General features: G+C 36.8%; 1 long non-coding RNA gene across 2 annotated transcripts in view; it reads right to left on the bottom strand.

The window, feature by feature from the left end:
• LOC145665681 (uncharacterized) overlaps nt 1-9,240 on the bottom strand; it is a 125,927-nt gene extending 116,687 nt beyond the window's left edge. For both annotated transcript variants that reach the window (XR_014127590.1, XR_014127591.1), the window contains exon 1: nt 8,831-9,240. This is a non-coding gene — a long non-coding RNA (uncharacterized LOC145665681). The remainder of the gene's footprint in view (nt 1-8,830) is intronic.
• Nucleotides 9,241-26,448: the final 17,208 nt, after the last annotated feature.

Genomic DNA, 26,448 nt, shown 5'->3' with positions numbered 1-26,448 from the left:
GCGACGATGATGGTGGATAGCGTGCTGGAACATTCCTTTCCAACATTGACTACAAGGGCTCAATAATATTGAGATCAGATGATTGAGGAGGCCATTACACGTATGCAACTTCCTGTTAATGCTCAGAAAATTAGTCCTTCACAAACAGGGGCGTTATTACCTTGAAAAACAGCATCACTATCAGGAAACAAACTTTAGGATGAACCTTTACTTGTTAGAAGGGCTATGTACCTTTATCGTAAAAATAAAATACTATAACAAGAAACACAAATAATAAACCAAAACAACTTTAAGAAAAAAAGATCATCAACTGCAATTAAGAATCATCTACTGCGGGAGATCATCAACTGCAATTAAGAACCATCTACTGCGGGCCATATCTATCATTCGTCTAAAACTTATTATGTGATTATAAGCGCCTCTTAAGAATTTTAGTCCAGTATTTTGGAAAAAATGGACCCTTCCATTGTGTACGGTATGTAGTGAAGACATCTTTTGCAATATAACAATGTTAAGCGTAACTATGATTGTGTAATGTACGAAACGTCTATGATACATTTGTGATTTGTTAGTATTCTGCTCCTGCTATTATAAGGAGAAAAGATGTTTTGAATGCGTTAAAGAAAAAAAGTTAGCCATAACTTTATAAATCTTAACCTAGAGTGGACTCCCTATTCCGAGTTTTATATAAAGCTCGAGTCCATTAGTGAACTCGGTCGTGATAATCGCGATAACTATCTATTACGTAAAACAGAATTCGAAAATTCGCTTTCTTTCAAGAGTTATCGTGTTTTGTAGAGGACGAATATTACAATCTTATAGGCCCCACTACCGTGGTCCATTGGGCTCGATCTGTTCATAAACTTGCAGATGGTAGAGACAAAACGCAATTACCAACATATTGTTCTCTGCATTTTTGAATAAGTTGCTTCCAATTAATAAGCCTGCCTTCCTTGTTACGTTTCCTTCTGACTCATTGACTCTTGTTTATTGGTCTGAAACAGAGTACTTGTACATGATATTCTGGAAGAGTTTCTAAGAAATAAAAGGAATCACTTCCACTTTCAAATGTTCTACTTTAGATAGTCAACACATAGAAGCACAAGTAAATGTACCACAACAGGATAAAGTTCTTGTACTATCATGCAGCCAAGTTCCGAGATACATGGATGGTCAACTTACTGACAAGTAAACCTTACGTTTGGGTGAATCGAGTTGCTGACTGAGACACATATGAGAAAGTAGTACTAAATGTGGTCAGTATTTCAGTGAAGTTGTAGGTGCGAAGCTCCAGGGGTTTAGAAGATACAGCTACCAGAACATCACATGGAAGTATAGAATAGTCTTCATACAGTTGGAGGTAAAAGCTCTGTAAGACCTCTTGTAACAACAAAAGGTGAATAACAAATATATGGGTACATATTAGGACTAGGGGGAAGACATATAGTAAGGGTATACCTGACGGCGGCCATCTTGAAATCCGCCATTTTGAATTAAGGTTAAGTTTTTAAAATAGGAATAGGGTCATGTGATACATGATTTAGGGCGCAAATTTAATCACAAGAACAATGGTGATGTTAATTTTTATTTACGCGCAATTGGTAAAAAGTTACAGGGAAATTAAATATTGTTGCAGCATATGTATTAGTCCTTTACCCCACCTTGTAAATTTTTTGTTAATGATAATAATTAAATAAAAATCAGGTGGATAAATATTAGGTCTATGGAAGAGTTGCCTTGAGGCGGCCATGTTCAAATCCGCCATTTTGAATCAGACAAAAGTTTTAAACAAAACGCATACAAGTGACACCTTATTAGTAGCAAATTTTACCATAAATCCAACGGTATAACTATTTTTGCTTTATCATTAACCAGCACAAAATTAAATGGGAATAGATAATGCAATAGATGACTTCGGGCTAGAAGTTAATCAAAAATACAATTGTGGCGTTACAATGTTAGTTTTCTGATGCTGTACTTGCACGCCATTTCGTTGTTTTTCTTGTATCCTGTTCACATCTATTTCTCGCTCGCTATTTAAAACTTTTGTCTGATTCAAAATGGCGGATTTGAACAGGGCCGCCATCAAGGCAACTCTTACCATAGACCTAATATTTATCCACCTGCTTTTTATTTAATTATTATCATTAACAAAAAATTTACAAGGTGGGGTAAAGGACTAATACATATGCTGCAACAATATTTAATTTCCCTGTAACTTTTTACCAATTGCGCGTAAATCAAAATTAACGTCACCATTGTTCTTCTGATTAAATTTGCGTCTTAAATCATGTATCACATGACCCTATTCTTATTTTAAAAACTTAACCTTAATTCAAAATGGCGGATTTCAAAATGGCCGCCGTCAGGTATACCCTTACTATATGGCTTCCCTCTAGTCCTAATATGTAACCATATATTTGTTATTCACCTTTGGTCGTTGCAAGAGGTCTTACAGGGCTTTTACCTCCAACCGTATGAAGACTATTCTGTGCTTCCATGTGATGTTCTGGTAGCTGTATCTCCTAAACCCCTGGAGCTTCGCACCTACAACTTCACTGAAATACTGACCACATTTAGTACTACTTTCTCATATGTGTCTCAGTCAGCAACTCGATTCACCCAAACGTAAGGTTCACTTGTGAGTAATAGGTATTGCATATACATGGCGAGCATAAATGATTTATTCATTTTGAAAAGATTATATTTTCAGAAGTATTACAGGCACACACATAAAGATATATGTGTAAAGAACCATAAACTCACCAAGTTTATACACACTCTATAAGTGTTCAATATGTGCCCCTTTGGTAACACGACACACGTCCAGATAATACTCGGCCTCATTCCATACATTTTGTAGCATAGTCCTGTCAATTGTCTGCACCGTAGCATTGGTGTATTCTTTGAGCTCGAGTAAGGATTGAGGTAGTAGGAGTACGTAAACAAGGTCCTTAACGTACCCCCACAGGAAGAAGTCGCAGGGCGTTAAATTAGGAGATCTGGGAGACCAGGGAACTAAACTAGATTATTCTCACCAATACGCCCAACCCAGCGATGCGGAAGCTCATTGTCTAGCTAGTCAGCAACTGGGGTGTGCCAATGAGAGGGTGCCCCGACTTGTTAGCTTGTTGGACTTGTTTACGTACCCCAACTATCGCAATCCTTAGCCTAGCTCAAAGAACGCATCAGTGCTGCAGTCCAGACAATTGACAGGTCTATGCTACAAAACGTATGGAATGAGCTGGGGTATCGTCTGGACGTGTGTCATGTCACCAAAGGGACACTGAACATTTGTAGAGGGTGTATAAAGTTGGTAAATTTTGGATCTTTTTAAAAAACTTTCATGTGTGTGCGTGTAATACTTTTGAAAATATAGCCTTTTCAAACGGAATTAATTATTTATACTAGCCTTGTGTTATACGAAAATAAAATTTTATAAAAACGAGACTGAGTTAGGCAATTGATAAATTTAAAAAGTGTCTAAGATAATATATTTTCCTGGGATAAATTGCTTTAGATGTAAATTCAATTAGTGACGAACGATTAGGGAAGATGAGACTAATAATTAAACTCGGCATTCTATCTTTTATACTTCTCTTTGAATCTAACTCTCTTAGAGGCTAAATGTGTGGTGCGGAACAGCATACGCTGTGAGGACGATCTTGCTTGATTATTGAAGTTCGGCGTCCCTTTCCAGCACCGACAATGTCTTATATGCTGACCTACAGTTTGAAGTGGAATTCGAACCATTGTAATTCATTCAATGCTCTTCCACCAAGAATCGAACCAGAGATCACTGAAGTGAAGGTGTGAGCGCTACCCACTAGAGCAGGTGGTGGAGCGTGAGATTAATATTGCATGATGATCTGTGCATCCACCAAATACACTGGATTTTAACCCCGCTCATGATTCGGATCCCATGTTATTAGTAGGTTCCATCGTTCATAACCTCCGTACTGTATGAGAAGGAAAAACCCCAAAAACTCAAAACTATCTTTTACAGTAACAATATTTAAAAAAAAATGTGGGAAACACTAGTTTCAGATCTATAAATAAAGTTCTCTCACAGAAAGACAGTTTTGAAACATGTTGACATAATCTCCCTGAAAATAGGCAACCAAATATACATTATGGTATGGAGGGTTGCATGAGCGTCGGCAAAGGAATGAAGAATAATGGGGCCAGCAGCACTCTCAGAGCTTACATGAATGATACGCCTCTGAAAATTGCATATATTAAAAATGTTTCCACTCGAAATTCAGTCAATGTATTAACACATAAACGTATTTTGAAATACTTCAAGTAGTTCATTTGGATGTATTATTATTTGTTCTTCAATTACATGAGAAATTCATTAGTTTGAAACATTAAGACTGAAAAAAATATACTATTACGCTTTCTCAGACTAATAATTTACATAAAGAAAATTATGTATTTTTTCTTTGAGATGAGCTAATCCTTTTTATTTGATATGACTTGTTTTGTTCTTCAAATCTACATAGTTTTCTACTTTGTGAAAATTAAATCTTTACATATATAATTTTAATAGGATTACGCAACTGATACTCAAAAGATCGAACCAGGGACCTCACGCACAAGATGTAAGCGTTCTACTATTGAGCCACCGTGCAGTCCATATAATAAACTAATCAATTACCCGCTTCGCTGGGTTAAATAAATTAAAAATAGTAACACGTTCTGTTAGCCAGTCACTTTTTACTATTATCGTACTAAAGAGCTCTTTGATATCGGTCATTTTCGATGATTTTTATATATCTCCATGTTGCAGGACACGGCATTGGAAGTGTCATTAATCATCTCACTGTCCCCGAAAACTATGAATTCAAGACGGATTTTGGTCATTTCGATCATTTTTGTATATTTCCCTTCTCCCCCTCCCCTAAGTTGTGGGGATGAATTTGGATTTAAACGGCATCAGAAGTGTCACTGTTCATCTCAGCCACCTGGAAATCTATACTAATTCGACACTAATATCGGTCATTTTCGACCATTTTAAATGTATCTCCCTCTCCCTTAACTTACAAAGTGATATGACAAAAAACATCTCAGATTCGAACTTAATCTAGATTGAAAATTTGATCGAGATCGGTCCAGTGATTCAAGAGTTACTAAGTTTTATTTATTTTAAAATATCTCCCCATCCTATCCCCTTTCCTAATTTCTATCGTCAAAGTGAAATGATAAAAAAACATCTCAGGCCCAAACCTCATCTATGTTGAAAATTTGATCTAGATTGATCGTTTGGTTCAAGAGTTATTAAATTTTATTTAATTTTAACTAATCCCTCTCCCTCCCCCTAAGATCTATCGTCAAAGTGAATAGATAAATATCACCCCAGGCCCAAATCTCATTTATGTTGAAAATTTGATTGAGTTCGGCTGAGTAGTTTAAGAGTTTAGTTTATTTATTTTTATATATAAATCTTCTCTCTCCTCCCCCTCCCATACGTTCTACCGTCAAAGTGATAATATTAAAAGAAAAAAACTTTCCAGGCCCGAATCTCATCCTCGTATGTTTGAAATTTGATTGAAATTGGTCGTGTGGTTCAAGAGTTATTAAGTTACAAGCGTAGTCACTTTTATTTTTATTTATATTGAATTTTATATATCTCTCCCTCTTCCCCTATCCCTATGTTGTTCCATCAAAGTGAAATAATAAAATCCATCCCAGTTCCGAATCTCGTCTACGTCAAAGTTTGATCGAAATCGGTCGGGCGATTCAAAAGATTAAGTCACAAACATAGTCACTTTCAATTTTATACTTATAGATTAAGTCAAACCTTATATTAGTTTATCTCGATTTCAATTAGAGAAATGTTAAGTGATAGGAATACTTTGAGTCAAGTATCAAAATGTGTTCTACTCAGTTTACAATATTTGCTTGGAGCAGAGATTCTTAAATTTTCATGATTAATCAATCAATTAGTCTACACAAAGCTTTGGCTGGCCACGTGGCTTCATATCGAACTGAGTTTTTACCTGATTAGGGCATGAATCACCTACAAGTATAACTTTTAAAAAAATATAGGCCTAACTAATTTTGTTTTCTGAGTGGCCCCACCGCAGATCTTACAATAGGTTCAGTTAAAGCTATGGTTGCCAACCGTCCAGTACTGTACCGAACAGTTCGATTTTTTACCTTGTCCGGTGCAGGTCCGCAACCAGCCACAGAGGTTTGGGGGGGCCATGAATATGTTAGGGGGTCCAAGTCATTAAAAATTCTCTTACAAATAGCTAAATTGTATTTTTTATATTAATAATAGCATTTCGTGTTAAGGTCTGGAGGGGCCACGAAAAGTTTAGAAGGGTCCAGGCCCCCTAGCCCCCCTCTCGTTGCGGGCATGATCCGGTGTCAAGTACGATCTCGAATCCAAAAGTTAAATATCCGGTAATTTTTCCTCTTACTAGTCCCATTCTCTGTCCTATTCAGATTACAGTCCGCGGAAAGTAGATTTAGTTGAATCTAAATTCTAAAATGACAATGTTCCGTAGCAGTGATGTTGCAAGGTTGCAGTGATGCAAATTTGACCTATTTTTCACTAAATCTAGGATATTTGGAGAGACATTTAGCCTTACAAATATACACAATGCTTATAGCCTTAATATTTTATGAAACTCTTGCCATTTTTGGGGGGCGCGGTGGCTCAGTGGTAGAGCGTTCACATCTGGTGCTTGGGGTCCCGGGTTCGATCCCAGCCCCCGCCAAGTGAACTTTGTGGTGGACAAACACCGTGCTCATGGGTTTTCTCTTGGTTCTCCCGTTTCCCCCCACTTTCTTCATTCCACCATTCCACTCATCTCTCATCATCACTGTCTCCTTTAGCCTAACCGGCATATGCGTGGGACGTAAAACTTAATGATTTCATTTCATTTTTCATTTTCTTGCCATTTTTGGTCTTTTATAGAGTTGAAGATAAAAAAATTCACCGAACCTATGAAAACTACGAAAAGTTAACAAAAGTACATTTCCAAGAGCGCAGCTAACACTGCTTCATCTTCAGCTACATCTTGCAATTAAGGTTGGTTTAAAGGGACAAGTTTTGCCAATCTTCGTATCTCTCCCATATATTTTTTTACTTTTCACGAAAATTCACGATTTCTCTTACAAATTTCAACATAGAGACTTCAAATTTTTAGAAAAGGAACTTCATAATCTATCAAAGGGAATAATCCTTGCCGATTTTTTATTTAGAATTTTGTTCATTGTTGAAATTGCTTGTTTGTTGAAATGGTTATCTAAATCTTTAACAATGGAACTGTTTCAACAATAAAGAAAATTCTAAATAAAAAATCGGCACGGATTGTTCCCTTTGATAGGTTATGAAATTCCTTCTCTAAAAATTTGAACTTGCTAGATTCAAATTTGTAAAAGAAATTGTAAATTTTCGTTAAAGGTAAAAAATACATGGGCGAGATACGAAGATTGTAGTGACATGTATCGGCAAAACTGGTCCCTTTACACTAACCTTAAATAAGGCATCTAGATCCAGTAAAAGTGCTATGGCATTATGAGACATTACCAGCCCTAGCGAAGCTGGTAAGACGTATTTTTTTTTAAAGTATATTTTGTACATGCCCTAATTATATTGCAAATTATATTTGCTTTTCTGTATTATGGTAAACTACAAAAAAAAATTACATGTACCTACTCAACCAAAACTGGAATTAGTAAGTTTTAATAAATCCTTCAAAAGTAACTAGAGTTATTAAATTCGAACTCTGAATCCTTCAATTTTATGTTGTTCACAGTTTTGATGAGCGATGATGTCACAATCTTTAAGAGTCTTCATCCCGGCGAAATTAAAATACCGCTAATTTTACAGTAATTATGTGATATCTTCAAATAGATAAAAGATAATCGAAATGTTCATCAAGAGCGTCCTAGACAATATTATTTTACATAAGAAACCGTTATCACGACTCACTTAACTACTTTCGATTTCGAGCCATTTTGAAAAATCGGCATTTATTTTCGCGTTTCTAAACAGCTGAAAACGGAAAGCCACTAGGTGACTTGTGATAACGGTACCTCACGCAAAATAATATTGTCTAAGGCGCTCTTGTTCCATATTTCAATTATCTTTTATCTATTTGAAGATATCACATAATTACTGTAAAATTAGCGGTATTTTAATTTCGCCGTGATGAAGACTCTTAAGAGTATACGTACACCAAGAGGGGTCCGGTATTTTCATTTTCAAAAGTTGGTAACCCTAGTCAAAGCCAATCTAACACGGAGAATCGAACTTGGATTACACTTACACTGAAGAAAACATGCTATTCATTAGGACATGCGTGATCTCTTAGTGAATTTTCTACGCTACGTTTATTACCTAAAATATTGACATTTAAAAATAGTAAATGTGTTATTATTAATAACAAATTCTAGCTGAAAAAATATTTTAAATACATAGATATAACTATAAAAAAAACTTACCGCTGTCTTCAGAAATTTGGAGAAGCAATACTGAGCATATGCATTGTGAGTTATCTAGGTTTCCCTTCCATGACGTGTGCAATACCTGATAATGGCCCAAAGGATTTACCAACAGATGGGCAGTAGTTTCTCTAGAGTTTGTTAAAAAAAAAAAAAAATGAAATGAAAAGTCATGAATGGGAAGGGAGGAAGGACGACCAGGAAAAAAATTAATAAAAGTTTTTCCCGAACGAATTTAACCTACCCGTTGGGAATTTCCATTGGCTTAACAAACACACCTATATATATATATATATATATATATATATATATATATATGCACGCATTACATATAATACCTCTTTGTGCAGTAGCTTGTAGGGATGCCTACCTCCCTGAGAAATTTCATCAAGGTGTGTGTTTTCTGGCTAACTTGAGTGGCAGACGTTCAGGAATTTCAATTTGAAGGCTAACTTTTCTCTTGGTGATTCCAGATACTGGAAACATACCCTTTTCTCTTGGTTCCAACCGGTCACCACACTCTACAATAATTCGGTTCTTTTACAGTAGTTACTGACACGAGAACTTAACGTATCTCCACGAGAAAATTAAAAAAAGAAAAAAAAGCAGTCTACATATTTTTTTGGACTCTGTAACAACAATAACAGCAATTCAGAGGTTCTTCTGATAAGCACAACAATGCTGGTTTGCAGGTACAAACAAACAAACGCCCTCACAGCTAACAAAAATAAGTTTCTTGTTTCTTTTTACAGAGGCACCCGAGTGCTCTTCGATCTTGTGTTTTCACTGTATACCAAGAGACTATCTGTTTATAGCCCCGTTGATTCCCTTTTGGAAAGCACACATCCTGATTTCTGAATAGTTTCTCTACTTTTTTTTTTTTTTTAATTTTTCTTATTCAAATCATTCAAACGAAATGAAACATTGTCGGTTGCTTCTTTATTCTTTTTGCAGGTGTGCAATGGGTTCTATAAGCTGCCAGTCTGTCTGTTTGAACGTCCGCCACATCTATCATCCATCCCTGCCTCTTGTGTTCAACAATTCTGTTGTTGTTTCCGTTGTTGAATTAAATTAAAAGGGAAGCATTCAACAATGACTTCCGTAACGTTCACTCTGAGAGCAGGGCCCAGAAAATTCTCTTGTCTGTCTACCTGTCTATATACAGTACACACAGAACCAAACCACCACTTTTACTTGTAACTCCCCTACGCATACAAAGGGCAAACGTTTATTACGACGACTCTTAGCCATGTAATTACTTTATCATCCAAATGGCCAAGAAGGTTATACTAACAACATATGCAGAAGTAGTAGAAGGGTAGTAGTGGCGGTGCCAGCGATTTAAAGTTAGAGTGGCTGTTGAAATTTAAGACTCTCTTTCAACACAGAGATATACGAGATGCAGACATATAGTTAAAAGTGGAAAATCTGTAAGTTTTACGTCCCACGATTATGCTAGCTAGGCTAAATTAGACCGTGATGATGAGAAATGAATAAATGGTGGAATAAAGAAAGTGGGAGGAAACGGGAGAATCCCGAGAAAACACGCACATGGCGTTTGTCCACCACAAAACTCACTTGGTGGGGACTGAGATCGAACCAACGATCCCATGCACCAGAGGTGAACGTTCTACTACTGAGTCACCGCGGCCCCAGTAGAGTCCTAATCATTGCAATTAGTTTAAATTTCGAAGCTCCCCCACCAGGTATTGAACTTGTACGAAAAAGGCTATGCACTAGCCACTGGATCAGATGAAAGGTCACATTTAGAGTTACTCTTCCAAGGGAAAAGGTGATAAACGTTCCGGACTAAAATCCAAGTTCCATATAATCCGGTGTTATTATAGACTAGCACCAATTACCCGCTTCGCTGAGTTAAATTAACAAAAAATAGTAATATATTCTGTTAGTCAGTCACTTTTTACGATTACGAAAGAGCTCTTTGATATCGGTCATTTACGATGATTTTTTATATATCCCCCTCCCCTGCCCATGCTGCGTGGCACGGCCTTGGAAGTGTCATTGTTCATCTCAGCGACCCCCGAAAACTATGAATTCCACACTGATATTGGTCATTTCGATCAGTTTTATATATATCTCTCCCTCACCCAAGCTGCGGAGCTAAATTTGGATTTAAACAGCATCGGAAGTGTCACTGATCGTCTCAGTGACCCCAAAAGCTATAGATTCTACACTAATATCGGTCATTTTCGATCATCTCTAAATGTGTCTCCTTCTCTTACCGTCAAAGTGATATGATAAAAACAACCCCAGGTCCGAACCTCATCTATCTTGAAAATTTGATTAAGATCGGCGTGGTGGTTTTAGAGTGATGAAGTCACAAACACAGTCACTTTTATTTTTTAATTATTTTTTTTACATATATCTCCCCCTTCCGTCCCCTACGTTGCATCGTAAAAGTTAAATAACGAAAATATTCCAGGCCCGAAAGTTATCGAAGTTTAAACTTGATCAAGATTGGTTGTGTGGTTCAAGAGTTATTAAGTTTTATTCATTTTCATATGTTTCCCCTCCCCTCCCTCTCCACTAAGATCTACCGTCAAAGTGAAATGAAAAACTTTGCAGGTTTGAACTTCATCTATGTTAAAAATTTGATTGAGATCTATTGGATAGTTCAAGAGTTATTAACTAACGAACATAGTCTCTTTTATTTTTATATATACTGTATATGTTGATTTTTGTAATACTCCCCTCCTCCCCCTCCCCTGTGTTGCTCCGTCAAAGTAAAATGATAAAAAAAAAAAAACATCCTGGGCACGAACCTCACCTGTGGAAAATTTGATAGAGATTGGTCGTTCGGTTCAAGAGTTATTAAGTTGTGTTTATTTTTTATAATTCCCCTCCTTCCCCCTCCTCTAAGTTCTACTGTCAAAGTGAAATGATAAGAGCACTCCCAGGCTCGAACCTCATGAATGTTAAAAATTTGATCGAGATCACTCAGGTGGTTCAGGAGATTAAGAGTCACAAACATAGGCATTTTCAGTGTTATAATATAGATTAAAATTGTAATCTCTTTCTAATAATAATAATAATAATAATAATAATAATAATAATAATAATAATAATAATAATAATAATAATAATAATAATATGTAATATCGCTTTCTTATTTATCTTCTATATAAATAAAAATTAAAGTAACTATGTTTCTGACTTAAACCTAATAACTCTTGAACCACCCTACCAATTTCGATTAAATTTTCAACATAGATGGGCTTTGAACCATTTGTGGTTTTTATCATTTCACTTCGACGGTGCAACTTAGGAGACAGGGAGGAGGAAGGTATTTAAAAATGATCGAAAATGACAGATATTAGTGTCGAATCCATAGTTTTCCGGGTCGCTGAGATGAACACTGACACTTCCGATGCCGTTTAAATCCAAATTCAGGTCCCATTAATCTTTATGTCCAAAATTAAACGTATTCTCTCCGTGCGAACAATACGCAATCTCCTGGTAACGTATATAAAAGCAATCAACAAAAATATATTTCATGTAGGAAATTTACATTATGCTTTATAGGTATATATAAAACATTGCATTACATTGTTCTGTTTCAATGTACAATTCATCCATCACCCAGGAAGTTTTTTTTTTTTTTTTTTTTTTTTTGCCTTCTCGAAATGATCCTCCTGGATTCACGAAATGCATTATGGGATACTTGGAATCAACTTTATTCGTTTCTTGACTTTAGTTACATAAGTGACACTATAGCAGTACGCATCGTGATGTTATTTGTGCTCAGCTTGAGAACAATGGTACGGGTTATTTATACTTAATTGGCTTACTCAAGAACTTTATCATATATATGTCAAGTTGTCCACTATTTAAATATTTATTCACACCATTACGTACACATTACTTTAGCAAGTTACAAAAGTAAATGTTTGACTGGACCTATCCATTTTTTTTTTTTTCCTTGGAATGTTTAGAAACCGGAGGCAGTTTACTCACCACTGACATCTAGGGAGGAAAGTTTGACATTGTGATGACAAAGGCTGTTCGTTGAAATAACAATGGGGCGTTACAATTGAAATGTTTGCCGTTCTTTAAAAAAAAAAAAAAGTGTCAGAAGTGGCCTTCCATACTCGAATCGATACAGCAATATTTTTTCCCTACTCTTACTATTTTGTTCAATTGATTTCTATCACAGTCAGTTATTGAGTTGATGTCTTTTATTTTAGCATATTATTACATGCATTCTATTCAAGTACACTAATGCTTTTATGATTACCCTTAATTTAAGGAGGCACGGTAGCTCAGTGGTAGAATGCCTATCTCTGGTGCATGGGGTCCCTGGTTCGATCCCCGATCAACTAAGTTTGTGGCGGATAACATGGTGCTTTCATTTTCTCGGGATACTCCTGTTTCCTCCCACTGTGTCATTCCACCGTTTCTTCTATCATCATTCACTTGCTTTAGTCTTTCGTCTCCCTTAACCTAAAGGGCATAATCGCGGGACGTTAAACTAAAAGATTTCATTTTTATTTCATTACTTTTAATTTGGAATGGAGGCTCAGTAACGCACTAAAGCACGGCCAACAAGAGATGGTCTCTGACGTTTCTTACCACATGCGGTGGGACATTGCAGCCCCTACTTTGATACCAGTGTTACCAACCACGATCACTCTGTCTTATACCATTAATTAAATTGCCACTACAGTTGCACCGAAAAAAACCTTGACACGCGAGTAGTGGCAATGTCACTGCGAGCTGTCAGAGACGTTCTCTTACTGGACGCACTATAACAAACTTAGATAACACCACCCCCATATTTCAAGGACGTCATTTGGGGAGGGCATGGGAGCAATTGTCTCCCGCCCTGAGTTTGATGAGCATATACTTTTTAAAATAAATTATATACTAATAAATTATATACTAAATTTTACTTCCCCCCAGGCTAAATCTGATATCACCCTACTGTTGTATTTACGTATAGGTCACGGAAAGTGGTCGGAAAATTTCCAGGGTGCGACATATACTATTTGAAGAAATGAAATGAAATCTTTGAGTTTTACGTCCCACGATTATACCGGTTAGGCTAAAGGAGACGGTGAAGATGAGAAATGAATGAAATAGTGGAATGATGAAAGTGGGAGGAAACGGGAGAACCCCGAGAAAACCCACGCACACGGTGTTTTTCCACCACAAAATAACTTGGCGGGGGCTGGGATCGAACCCGGGACCCCAAGCATTAGAGGTGAACGCTCTACCACTGAGCCACCGCGGCCGCTACTATTTGTAGAGTCGAGATTGAAATACAGTATTCAGAAAAAGAGAAGAATGATTTCTTTGAGTTTAACGTCAAACGTTTATGTCCTTTAGACTAAGGGAGACGATGCCTAAAGCAAGTGAATGATGATAGAAGAAATGGTGGAATGACAGTGGGAGAAAACGAGAAAACCCACGCACATGATGTTGTCCACCACAAGCTTACTTAGAAGGGATTGAACCAGGGACCCCATACACCAGAGGTAAGCGCTCTACCACTGAGCCGCTATCCCCCCCCCACACACACAGAGAAAAAGAGGATGTTAAAGGGATAAAAATTTAAGGAAGATTTTCATACTGAAAATAAGATGAGCACTAGTTTTCTCGTTACGCCACTACTGGCGCTAGAAGCAGCTTAGGATGTTAGTTTTTGGTTTCCAGCGTGAAGCTATAATGTCTTGTTTTTTATATTTTTGTATTATTTTTGCTTATATATAATTGTATAGATCGTACCAACAAATACGGGGTTATGTTCTCGAACCCAGTAGGGCAGGCAAGGCCAAATTGTTAGAGGCTTAGACCCGGGGATCCAGGTGAAAGGTAGGGATGCGCACGAGACAAGATTTGAGACTGTCTCGTCTCGAAAATGTGCTGTAAAAGTGATGTCTCGACTCGAAAAATATATATTTTTCTATTGGAAGAACTGTGTCTCGGCTCGAATTTTGTCAGGAAAATTCTGTCTCAACTCGACTCGAGCGCACCCCTAGTGAAAGGGGGCCTCCACTATTATCAAAATCTCAAATGGCTGTGTAAAAAGAGTCATACAAGATACAATCATCATCATAAGATAAAATATGATCAAAAATATAAAACAAATTTCTTCGTTTATTACATCCACATCCAAAGCTCCATTAGGCATAATATAATCTACAGATGGTGATCAGAAAAATGGAAACACCTGAACGAAATTGCAACTTATCACATTAATATGGTGTCGGGCCATCTTTTGCCTTCAGAACAGGCTTGATGCGACGTGGGATGGAGGCGTAGAGGTCGTGAATGGTAGCAAGTGGAATTTTACACCATTCCTCGTGCAGGGCATCGGCCAGTTCTGTGAGAGAGGATGGAGGTGGAAATCGTAGCCGGAGTCGTGTTTCCAAAACGGATCACAGATGTTCAATTATGTTGAGATCTGGGGATTGGGCGGGCCAGGGGAGGTGTTGAACTTCATCCCGATGTTCCTCAAACCACGCTGCAACAACGCCAGCTGTGTGAATGAGTGCATTATCATCCCGGAAGATGGCGTCATTGTCCGGGAACAACATCCGGACCATAGGATGCAAGTGGTCTTCTAAAATTGCGACATAATCGTTGGCAGTGATTCGTCCGCTAAGCGTGACCACAGGACCCAATGAAAACCATGATATGGCGGCCCACAGCATCACTGAGCCGCCGCCATGTTTCACAGTTGGGCGGAGACACTGCAGATCATAAGCTTCTTTGGTCGTTCTCCACACATAAACATGGCCCGTGGTTGGGAATAGGGTGAAGGATGACTCATCCGACCATATCACACGTTTCTAGTCCTCAACGGTCCTAGTTGCATGGTCGCGGAACTATTTGCGGCGTGCGAAAGCGTTATGGTCCCTGATGAGCAGTTTGGCCCGTGCAACACGACCCCGTAAGTTCATGTCATGTAATTCGCGGTGGACTGTGATTGTCGAAACAGGGTGGAGGAGGTGCTGATTGAGTTCCTCCGTCACTTACTCCGCAGTGGCACGACGGTTCTGCGTGACAATGCGCTTTAATACCCGGCGTGACCTGTCACTCATGATTTTTTTTCCGCCCTCTGTTCCGCTTCCCCGATGTGGTTTTCCCGTGTGTTGTGTAGGCCGTCATCACCTTCGACACTGTCCCACGCGACACACCTAACACAGTAGCCACTGCCGTCACACTCACTCTACATAACCGCGCACCAACAATTTGCCCTCTTTGAAAATGTGAGAGGTCTCCCATTTTACACTACCTCCGTCTGCTGCAGCCACTGGACACTGCTGTTCCACTGCGCCTGACGTAGTATGGAGACCGATCTAACTCACCACCACCAGCGGTCCGGCGCTGCGGGCTCCACGACACCACTGCCAACCCATACATCTGACGTGTTGCCAACTACAGGTGTTTCCATTTTTCTGATCACCATCTGTATTGGATGACATGATTGATGTCATAGAATTACTTATATTCCCTTAACTTTCGTACTGTACTTTCACAGAAATATATGAGGCGAAATCAGTAGGGGCCACATATATTTTATAACCCTGGGCCCCCAGATAGGTTAATCCGGCCCTGAGTACAGGGGATTACATTTAATTGCCTCAGACAGGAAAAAATGCTCAATGTGACTCTGGTTAATGTATTTGTCTTTACTTTTTGTTGTGCAGGTTCGAGTCCCGATAGCTATATCCCCAAAATCTATAAAATGCCAAATAGTTTTATATCTTGGGCTTTATTTTTAAAAAATCTCCTCCAGGTTACGATTTACAAACAATACATAAAACTCGTAATTGAAGAATATTTAATATTAAAATTTAAGAGTAAATGATAATTTTAGGTTGTTATATCTCAGTAATCACTGTGCGGATTATTCTTTTGCTCAGTGGCGTACGCAAGGAGGGTTCGGATTTTAACTTCTTGTCTTTTGTACAAGATAATATGAAAAATAGTAATCATTCTTCATATAGAGATATATAAGGCTCTGAAATCATATAAACTGGTACCTTGAACCGTGTCTCCCCTTGATGGAATTCTTCGTATCCTACTGATCTTACTAGTAACTTTTCACAAAGAAAGGATTGTTTAGATGTGATTTAGTATCAATTTCACTTACAGTAGTTACTAAACACGAATAATATAATTTTTGGTAACACAAAAATTTATTTTTATCGGTTTTCTTGAAAACTATGCGTATGGCTCAGTGGTAGAGTGTTCACCTCTAGTGTATGGGATCCTGGTTCGATTCCAGCTCGTGCCAAGTGAACTTTTGATGGACAAACACCGTGTGCGTAGGTTTTCTCGATGTTCTTCCGTTTTCTCCCACTTTCTTCATTCCAGCATTTTCATTCATTTCTCATCATTACCGTCTTTTTTAGCCTAGTTGGCATAACGTGGGACGTAAAACGCAAAGATTTCATTTCATTTTTTCGAAAACTACGGTATGCATGAGGATTCATACCCTCACGTATGTTGTTTTGTTAAGCCCAATGAGACCTCTCAACTGATATGTCTCACCTTTAGACATAATATTTTAACTACCCAATGGCGCATAAACGCGGAATTCTACCGGGTTCAAATCTTCCCCAAAACTTCGTAATTTGATATATATTTATATACTTTCTCTATAAAATTATATTTGTTTAGTAGGGAAATAATTGATGTAGTGTAAAGATTTGATCTTACACTTCATGTGTGCTCTTTTCTTATTAAAAATATCTAGTTCTACTTTTTTAGACTATAGCTGGGAGCACTTATCATCTTTTCGGATACAGAGTGATACCGGTTCTATATTACATAGTAATGTCTTTTAGTAGTAATAGACTCCCCCCCCCCCCAAGAAAAATTTCTGAGTACGCGCCTGTAACCACAGTACGTGAACACACATATCTGTTTTTATAGGTATGATTGTGCAGATTATGTGCTATTTTAATAATTTTGGGCACAGTGGATCAGTGATAGGACACTCAGTTCTAGTTCAAAGAGTCTCTGATTCGATCCCAGCCCAAGTGAATTTGTGTTGGACAACAGCATATACGATGGTTATTGAAATTCTCCCGTTTCCTCCTACATCCTCATTTCATCAAATCATTCACTTTCATTATTCATCGGTCTCTTCTTAGCCTAAAGAACATAATCATAGTACATAATTAACATAAGAACATAATTAAAGCAACAGACTTAATTTAATTTCGATTTAATCCCTTTTAACTTGTAAATAGTCGAAAGCAGAGCGGTCTCTACAGAAGGCTTTGGTATGTATGGAATGCATCGATTACTAACTAATGAAGCACGAAATTCAGTATCGATTCACTTCCACCAATAAATTGGAAAACTAATTTAAATAAGACACCCATTGTCTCTCAAATTAGATTCCGCAGGCCAACTCAAGAATTCTAGAACACCTTTTTGAAATTATTTATATGTTAATACACTGGCGGAAATGTTCAAGAGCATTCTCAGTAAGAATTCATAGATGTGGCCATATTGACACAAGGAGAAAATGGTACTACCTATTTTATAGCAGGAATCAATAGGACATTTGGAATTAGTGTTTCCTACGAGACGATAAATAATGTTTTCTCTTCTCGTCCCGTCTCGAATTTTTTTTCAACTTCCCGTCTCTTATTGATTCTCGAAGAAATATTTCTAATCTCTTATCGATTCTTGGAAAGTTTCTCGTCTTGATTTGTAGATTTATGTACAAAGTGTATGTCCTAGTATTTTTCTTAATTTCATTTAGAAGTTATCAGAATCCTCCCACTTTAGCAAAGGTCCGCGAAGGGTGTGAGTAAGAACTTAAAATCCTATTTATTGTTGGAGTATATTGTGTAATTAATTACTTGTGTATCTTTAATCGTTGATAAAATCCTCTTCGTTGTCTTTATACAAATCACTCTAATAACTTATAGCTTTTACATATGAATTGTGCTGGTAGAGGAAAAGGCAGAAGGAAAACCAGGAAGAGGAAGACCAAGAATAAAATATCTAGATGCAGTTACGAAGAAGAGACTTTATCAAAGTATAAAACAGCTCTCCCAAGGGAGAGAAAAAGTTCCTCCCTTGTTGCCCACCAACTTATGGTTGAGGTGAACAAGAAAACAAGTAGGACTTGAAGAATCATGGTTTCCCCCGAGAGTCGAAAATCTATAATCTTGTAGGCAACACTTTACCGAATATGTTATACAGGGTGTTTAAAAAGTATTCATCTTTTATAGCACGTGTAATCATCCTGAGTGGTCATACGAATAACTGTTCGGACAAATAGCGGTCGTACAGATGTTGGATGTTTGTAATAATCTTAAAGTGTTCCTATAAGACTTCTTTTGCAAACAGTGCGAATCCTGGATAATATTCTCATGTGGTTTTAGTTGGAGTAATCTCGCCTTTAACAGAGGAAGTTCTGGTTAGATTACCAGCGGAGATCACGTGATTTGGTCTCCACGTTAAGCTGTAGGTTCACGTGTCATATAGAAATATTATGTCATGACCAACTTAATGAAAAAGTCAGTGTCCGGATGTTAAATAGAGATAGCGAGAAGCGTTTTTTTAATCGATTCAGCGTTCCGAGAATAGGTTCCATTTCCTCCATCAACACTCTATTGAAACAGGAAGTCGTGAAAATGAATCATTTCCATATTCAAAGGTGTTCACAACGATATTAGATAGTGAGTAGTGTGTTTTGGAATCAGTTCCACCCTACCTCTCTATTGAAACTAGAAATGGTAGATATTTGTGTTACTTCTGATTTCAATATTAATCTATAAAGCAGAAATTATAACAGATGACGAAAGATGGTCTGGATTCAGCGGTCTAATTGTATGTTTCGTCCACACCTCTATTCCTCTGTTCAAATCGGAACTAATACAAATCTACGATTTCCGGAATCAATACTGCTGTAGTGGCAAAATGGTCATGGATTGTGACAAACAATGCTTCAATATGAATTCTGTACCTCAAGAATTCATTCTATCACGTATCTTCTTCTTCTATTTCAACCAGAAGTCTTCTGTCATTTTCCATTTTAATACTGATCTTCGTAAAGGAAAAGGTAAGAGATAAACAAAAAGTAGCTTCCTGATATTGATTCAGCGACTCAAAAACAAATTTCATCTCGTTTTCTATTTATCTTTTTCAAACCGGATCTGGTGAAAACTGGTTTGGTTTCAACTCTTTTTATCGTCATAGTGAAGAAACGGTCATTTGAGAAACGTCATAAGTCAACAATGTCAATAATGTCGTAAGTTTTATGACGTTTCTCAACTCAGGGACACTTTTTGCAGCTCGATATTTCACGAGCTATTAGCATGACTTCTGACATATCACAACCCAACGGTATAGCTATCTCTCAAGAATCAAAGCTGAATGTAAACTCATTTTCGGCATATAGCTAACTTATGACGTTTCTCAAATCAGCGATTCATATATATTAATTTAGTCAGCAAAACAGGATACATCTCTGATCATATACCCTCGATTTCAACTGACTTTTTGATATGGATTCAGCGCCTAAAGAATAAATTTCATCTAAATTTTTACTTATGTTTGCTCAAACCGGATCTGGTGAAGACCGGTTTGGTTTCAACTCTTTTCATCGCCATAGTGAAGAAACGGTCATAGATAGCGAGAAACAATTTGTATATATGAATTTAGTCAGCAAGAAAGGTTATATGTGTGAGTATATGTCCTTGATTTCAACCGGCTTTATGACATGGATTCAGCGCTTCAAAAACAAGTTTATCTCGATTTTTATTTATCTATGTTTAAACTAGATCTGGTGAAAACCGGTTTGGTTTCAACTCTTATCGCCTTGGTGAAGAAACTGTCGTAGATAGCTAGAACCAGTTTGTATATACATATGAATATAGTCAGCAAAACAGGTTACATCTCTGACCATATACCCTTGATTTCAAGTGGCTTTTTAATACGGGTTCAGCGGCTCAAGAGCAAGTTTCATCTCGATTTCTATTGATGTTTGCTCAAACCGGATTTGGTGAAAACCGGTTTGGTTTCAACTCTTTTTATCTCCGTTGTGAAAAAACGGTCAAAGATAGCGAGAAGCAGTTTGTATATATACTAGATACATATGGACTGAGTTAGCAAAGCAAGTTATATCTCTGACCATGCCCTCTATTTCAACCGGTACTTATAGATCTAGCACTTTTGGCTCTGAAAGTGAAGTCCAAGTCATTTCTTTCATTTATTTATTGTTCATTTATTTATTTATTTGGAAGAAGCAATAATATGATATTACAACGAAACCATACTTTTATATTACTCCGAGCTATTTAAGTTGCATACGCTGTACATATAAAGATCATAGGAAAAGAGAACACAGGAAGTTTAGAGTTTACTACAACAAAGTAATTAGGAAAATATAGAATATTAATAAAGTCTTTCTACACAAAACGATGCTTGACAACAAAATTCGTCTGTCAAACAGACACTAGCGGAAATGAGTAAATTTATGATCAATATTCGTACCTTTTTTTTCAGCATCAACTAAGAGAGAAAAATTTATGAAAAAGGAAAGAAAGAACCAATGTTTGTTATCATTCTCAAAAATCTTTGTTTGCTTTCCTTGAAGCAGAGATATTGAAAAGTTACCGTCTCCTTACTTTTTTTTTTTTTTTTTTTTTTTTTTTAAGGAATCTATTTTCTTTCCGCTGATACGAATAATGACAGAAACTCTGTCAACAACAGCCAAAGTTTGCATTTTTTTATCTTTTTATTTTTTTAAGCTTCAGAAGACGGGAACGTGAAAGAAAGAAAGAAAGGAAGAGGCGCAAAGAGAGAGAAAAAGTAAAGAAAGTGGAAAGAAACAAAAGTTGAGAAATCGTCATCTGTTATTGAGTACCACGAAACAACTTTATAGAAGTTAACTTAAAAAAAAAAGAGAGAGAAAAAATGAAGCCACAATGAGAGACACATAGACTTTTAACAGCGACTGTCAACTTAAGATAAATTTTGCAAAAGCATTTTATAAAGAAGATCACAGACGTGTTCATAGACAAAAATCCGTCAGTTTAATTTATCCGTGCAGCTAATCAGATCAGTGCATTTGACTCATATTTGAGTGACTAGTGTTACTTAAGGAACAAGTTTTGCAGCTGCCTCGTCTCGAATCTCGTGACGAAAATACTGTCCTGTCTGATCTGGGCAACACCGGTGTTCCTCAAGGATCAAATTTAGAACCTTTACTACGAGGGAATGTCAGAAAGTTCTTATTCTCATCATGATAAAGATGAACTAGAAATCTACAATTTGGTTCATGAACTCGACTTCCTCTGAATTCATCTGCAATTTCTCACATCAATAGATCAGTTTGCTTTGCCACCTGTTGACTTGAAAACAAACAGATTTCCATTACGTTAATGACATCTTCATTATCCGCAGAACGCATAGAATGCATATGCATCTTTATATTTTGGTAGAAGAAATAATCGAATGGAGCCGATCGGATGAATATAGGGGATGGAACAAATATTTGTAGTCACGTTGGCGCACGAAAGTGTATGTTTCTGCTGCTTGGTTTGCGGGTGCATTACCGCTAGCAGCAGCACACATTTCAAGAACACACCCCATCTGTTTGTTTTGATAGTATCCCGTAAGCTTTGCAGCAAGTTTCCGTAATATATTCTTGTGATTCTAGCATTTTTCTGTAATTAATCAGCTAAGATTACACCTTTAAGATCCCAAAACAAGCACAACATGACCTTGCTGGATTAATTCTATAGTTCAACCTTTTTGGGATGAGGTACGTAGTATGTTTCCATGTTTTATTCATTTCTTTGGTTTCCAGGTTAAATAGGTATAACCAGTTTTATTCATAGCCCCTAATCTATTTGAAAAAGTATTCCAATTTCCCCTCATGTTGGAAAGCTCCCATATTATTAAACAAAATCACGTGCTTCAGCTCAAGCACCAGCAAGCAGACGGATGCCATCACCAGCAATGGGACATAACACTCCATGAGCAAGAGGTATTCTCACCTATCTCCGAGCTGCAACGGGTAGGAAATCTTAACCAGCAAACCTGAAGCTTCAGTGCTGCAACGGGCTAATTGTACTTAACTTAGAGGAAAGAACGTTTAGAGACAAATAGACAGTTATTACTTGTAATCCATGTACAAACGTTATAAACATCTTTCATAATAAGAGGTGAATGAAGAAAAGCATCCTTGTACGGTTACTTTACGGAACATTGTAGTTTTCTTGCCCTTATGGTATAGGCCCAAACTGTTTTGTACATGTGAACACATTGCTGTTTTTGATAAGGTATCAATCTTCGGGAAACCCACCTTGCTTCCACTTTACTCATATAATGTTGTGTAAACGGATTCCCCATTAATGTTCACCTCTCCAGACAAATGGTAATTAATAGTTACATACCTATCTTCAAGCACCAGCTGCTCAACTTTTGCCACCACGCTTTAGTGTGTAGTTGCTGAAGGACAAGCTTTTGTTGAGTTACACTGTAGACTTGTGGAACCCCATTTGAATTCTATCTTCCAGAGTTTCACTGTGTTGTAATATAGACATTCACCACCATACATGGTTGCCATCTCTTCACGTATCGTTTGTAGCTATTTTCCTTAAAAGTGCAGGAATCTAATCTCTAACCTTAGCTCGGTATTTGATTCTGTCCAATATGTTGCCGCTGCCTCATTTTCTGTTTGTAACACTAATTCCACAGGACCTGTAAAGACATAAATTAGCATACATATTAGTTAGATCCCAACCTAACATTATGCGTATATTTACATTCGTAGTCTCTGTCATGGTGAGGGTAGGGACTTTCTGTCCTCTTCTCGTGTTTGTAATACTGTAGAGTCGCGAAAATTCGGTCTAATTTGGACCGAAGAGTGGCCGAGTTTGTGAAAATGCCTGGTTATCGGTAATGGGGTTAAAAAAGAATAAGTACGAGGGTTTCCTCAGAAAATACAGTACTCTACTTGTATGTATTGTTTGCTTGAGAATACATAAGAGAATAAATTGCCCAATTACTCTTAAACAAAGAAAAAGTATGTACTTTATGAAGGCATAGAGCCTTTACTAGTATACATAAAATGAAAATTAATGAATACATACTGTACAGTAATTTACCTGATAACACAGACCTCAGAAAAATACCCGGCAATGGCCTTGAACGGGTCTTCGCGCGGGTTTTTTTGTCCTACCAGGATGAAGCCGAGTTATCAAGTGCTGATTTTTTTTAGAGATTCTACTGTATTTATAAACAAACTTCTTGGATACATAAGAGATTCCTAGTTATTATTATGCGCCCGTATCGCCTAAGTTAGGACGGAAGATAGGATAATATTTAAGCAAGGTCACTAAAGCATCAGCATAGGGGCAGGGTATGCAAGTGCCACTTTGGGTCACTTGTTGAGTTATATTGTGTAAAATGCTAGAATAGTGTAATTGTATTAGTATATAAGATTTATATATTATATATGTGGGGGAAATTGGCCAGATCTGTAAATATTATTTACTTCTATCTTAGTTTAATATTACACGTTAAGTGTATTTACAATTTGATATATTTATGTATTAATAGTGTAATATTATGTATCTTATTTAGCATATATCATATATCTGAAAAACATTTTTTACCTCTATTAAAAGTTTATTTAGAAAAAAGTTGATAATTCTATGAAATATCTTTCTTTAAAAGTGCATGAGATATACCTGTTGGGTACTTTATTAAGCTAAGGTTTCTCTAATTATGTGCTGGTGGTAGACAGAAGGGTTAGCCCTCACTAAAAGCGTCCTCTGTCAACCTTAACTTATAAAAGGCATTGACTCACTACATCAAAAGACCTGGCCCACAACCCTATTTCGTGTACTCCCTTAAATAGGAGATGCACTAGAAGGATATCTATCTAAATACTTATTATAGGGATAGGTGGGAAAGGAGAATGAGTTCGCCTTATAGTAGCGAAAGATCCTTAAATAGATGTGGCAAGTAAAGGTTAGATAAGAAATATACTCTCTGAAATAGGAGATGTAATTTTAAAAAAAAATCTAAAATCTCTATCAGTAGCCTCTCACGAGTCTACTTCGAGGGATCGAACCCAGGAATCTGTGTTCAGAGTATTCATTAAAACCTAATGTGTCCTGTAAGAGGAACAAAATACTTTATAACCGACCAAAGCCGTATACAGTTTCAGTTTTGAACACGTACTCAAAAATTCTAATATCAGGGAATTGTTAATCTAAATGCCATATTCACCTAAATATGGAATGTAGCATTTCAAGGATCAAATCCTGTCCCTATTCTACAGGGCCTAATTCCCTAGCAAAAATCTGTTTCTTGAATTAGTATAAGAATTATTTTTCTATATCCCTTCTTCTCACAGGACCTCATTTTAGTCCAAGAAAGAAGTCTCTTAAAAATGAAAACCTACTAGAAGGTAGAACCTAATATATGTAGCTCACGCCTTCTGCCCTATTTAAGACTCGGAGAACCTAACGAGTCTAAGCAAGACCTCCGTAACACTCCCCCTCCATTTACTTGAAGACCTAATCATCGCCGGCTACGATCCCTTAGAGATCGTAGCCGGCGATGACCTAATATTCTCTTACGGGGAGAAAAAAAAAAGTTTCCACTCGGCTCACCGAGCCGAGTCCTATAGACTACATTTTTGGAGACTGCCAGTAGTCTCCCCCAAGACTAACGGTCAACTGGCCCCTTCCCTGTAAAAATCTTCCGTTTATATAGGAAAGCTATCATATTATAAGCTATGTAGAAAAAACGAATGGTAGGGAGGAGGGTGTTCTCCTACCAGAAAGAAGCTTTCTCTGAATGCTTTAAAACTGTTATTCTCTGAAACAGAATTGCTATCTAACTATTGTTTTTACTAGAGGTATTTTTTGATGTAATAGCTGAAAATAGAAATAATATAAATATCATAGTAAATACAACAATTACATTTACATACAATTAATAATAATAATTAATCAACCAATGCCCAGATCTGGATTTCTTAACCTAATAATAATAATAATACCATAACTTAAAACATATAAATCTACACCAATATACAGATATAAAACAATATATAAATTTAAAAGCATTATTTAAACATAAAAACCAGCAAGTGATCCAAAAGTGTCACTTGCAGTTGGCAGGTTGCTTTCTCCCGTCTGGTTCAAGAGAACGAATATGTTAAGTGAGTAGATTGAGAATTAGGACCTGGGGGTACCAAACATAAACTGGATTGGTACATAAATGCAAATAAGTAGATGTCCACTTGTGAACGTCAATGTAAAATTCTTCTGGTGTAAAGCACACTATATATACTCTTAATTATTAGCGTCGTTAGCTTATAACATTGGGGGGCATACTACAAGTTACATGCGCAAGTTATTTTTTTAATGGTTTGGTTTAGTTTAATTTCATAGAGAATATAATGATTTTTCGTAACTCACCTAGTGCAAAGAAAGTCCAATGCTAGTCAATAGAAGTATGAATTTTCTCCCTTTTAATCAAGGGAATGATTAATTTTGTTTACAACTTAAAAGTACTGTTTAGTATTTCAATCGAATTTTACTCCTTTCAATTTACGAACGCAAGCTTAAGAGACCCCATCACGGTGAAATTAAAATACCGCTAATTTTATAGTAATTATGTGATATTTTATAATATATAAAAGATAATCGAAATGTGGAACAACAGCTGAATAGACAATATTATTTTACATGTGATACCGTTATCATGACTTACTTATCTACTTTCGATTTCCAGCCATTTAGAAAATCAACATTTATTTTCACGTTTATAAATGGCTGCAACCGGAAAACTACCAGGTGACTCGTGATAACAGAACCTCATGTAAAATAATATTGTGTAGCTAGCTGTTGTTCCACATTTCGATTATCTTTTATCTATTTGTAGATATCACATAATTATGCAAAATTAGCGGTATTTTAATTTTGCAGTGATTAGGCCTTTTAAACTATTTTCATGCATGTTTATTTACAT

The sequence above is a fragment of the Thermobia domestica genome, chromosome 12 (assembly GCF_964235325.1).
Source record: "Thermobia domestica chromosome 12, izTheDome1.hap1.1, whole genome shotgun sequence".
In the NCBI taxonomy this organism is placed as follows: domain Eukaryota; kingdom Metazoa; phylum Arthropoda; class Insecta; order Zygentoma; family Lepismatidae; genus Thermobia; species Thermobia domestica.
Note: the sequence above shows the minus strand (reverse complement) of the source record. Positions and strands in the feature narration are given on the sequence as shown.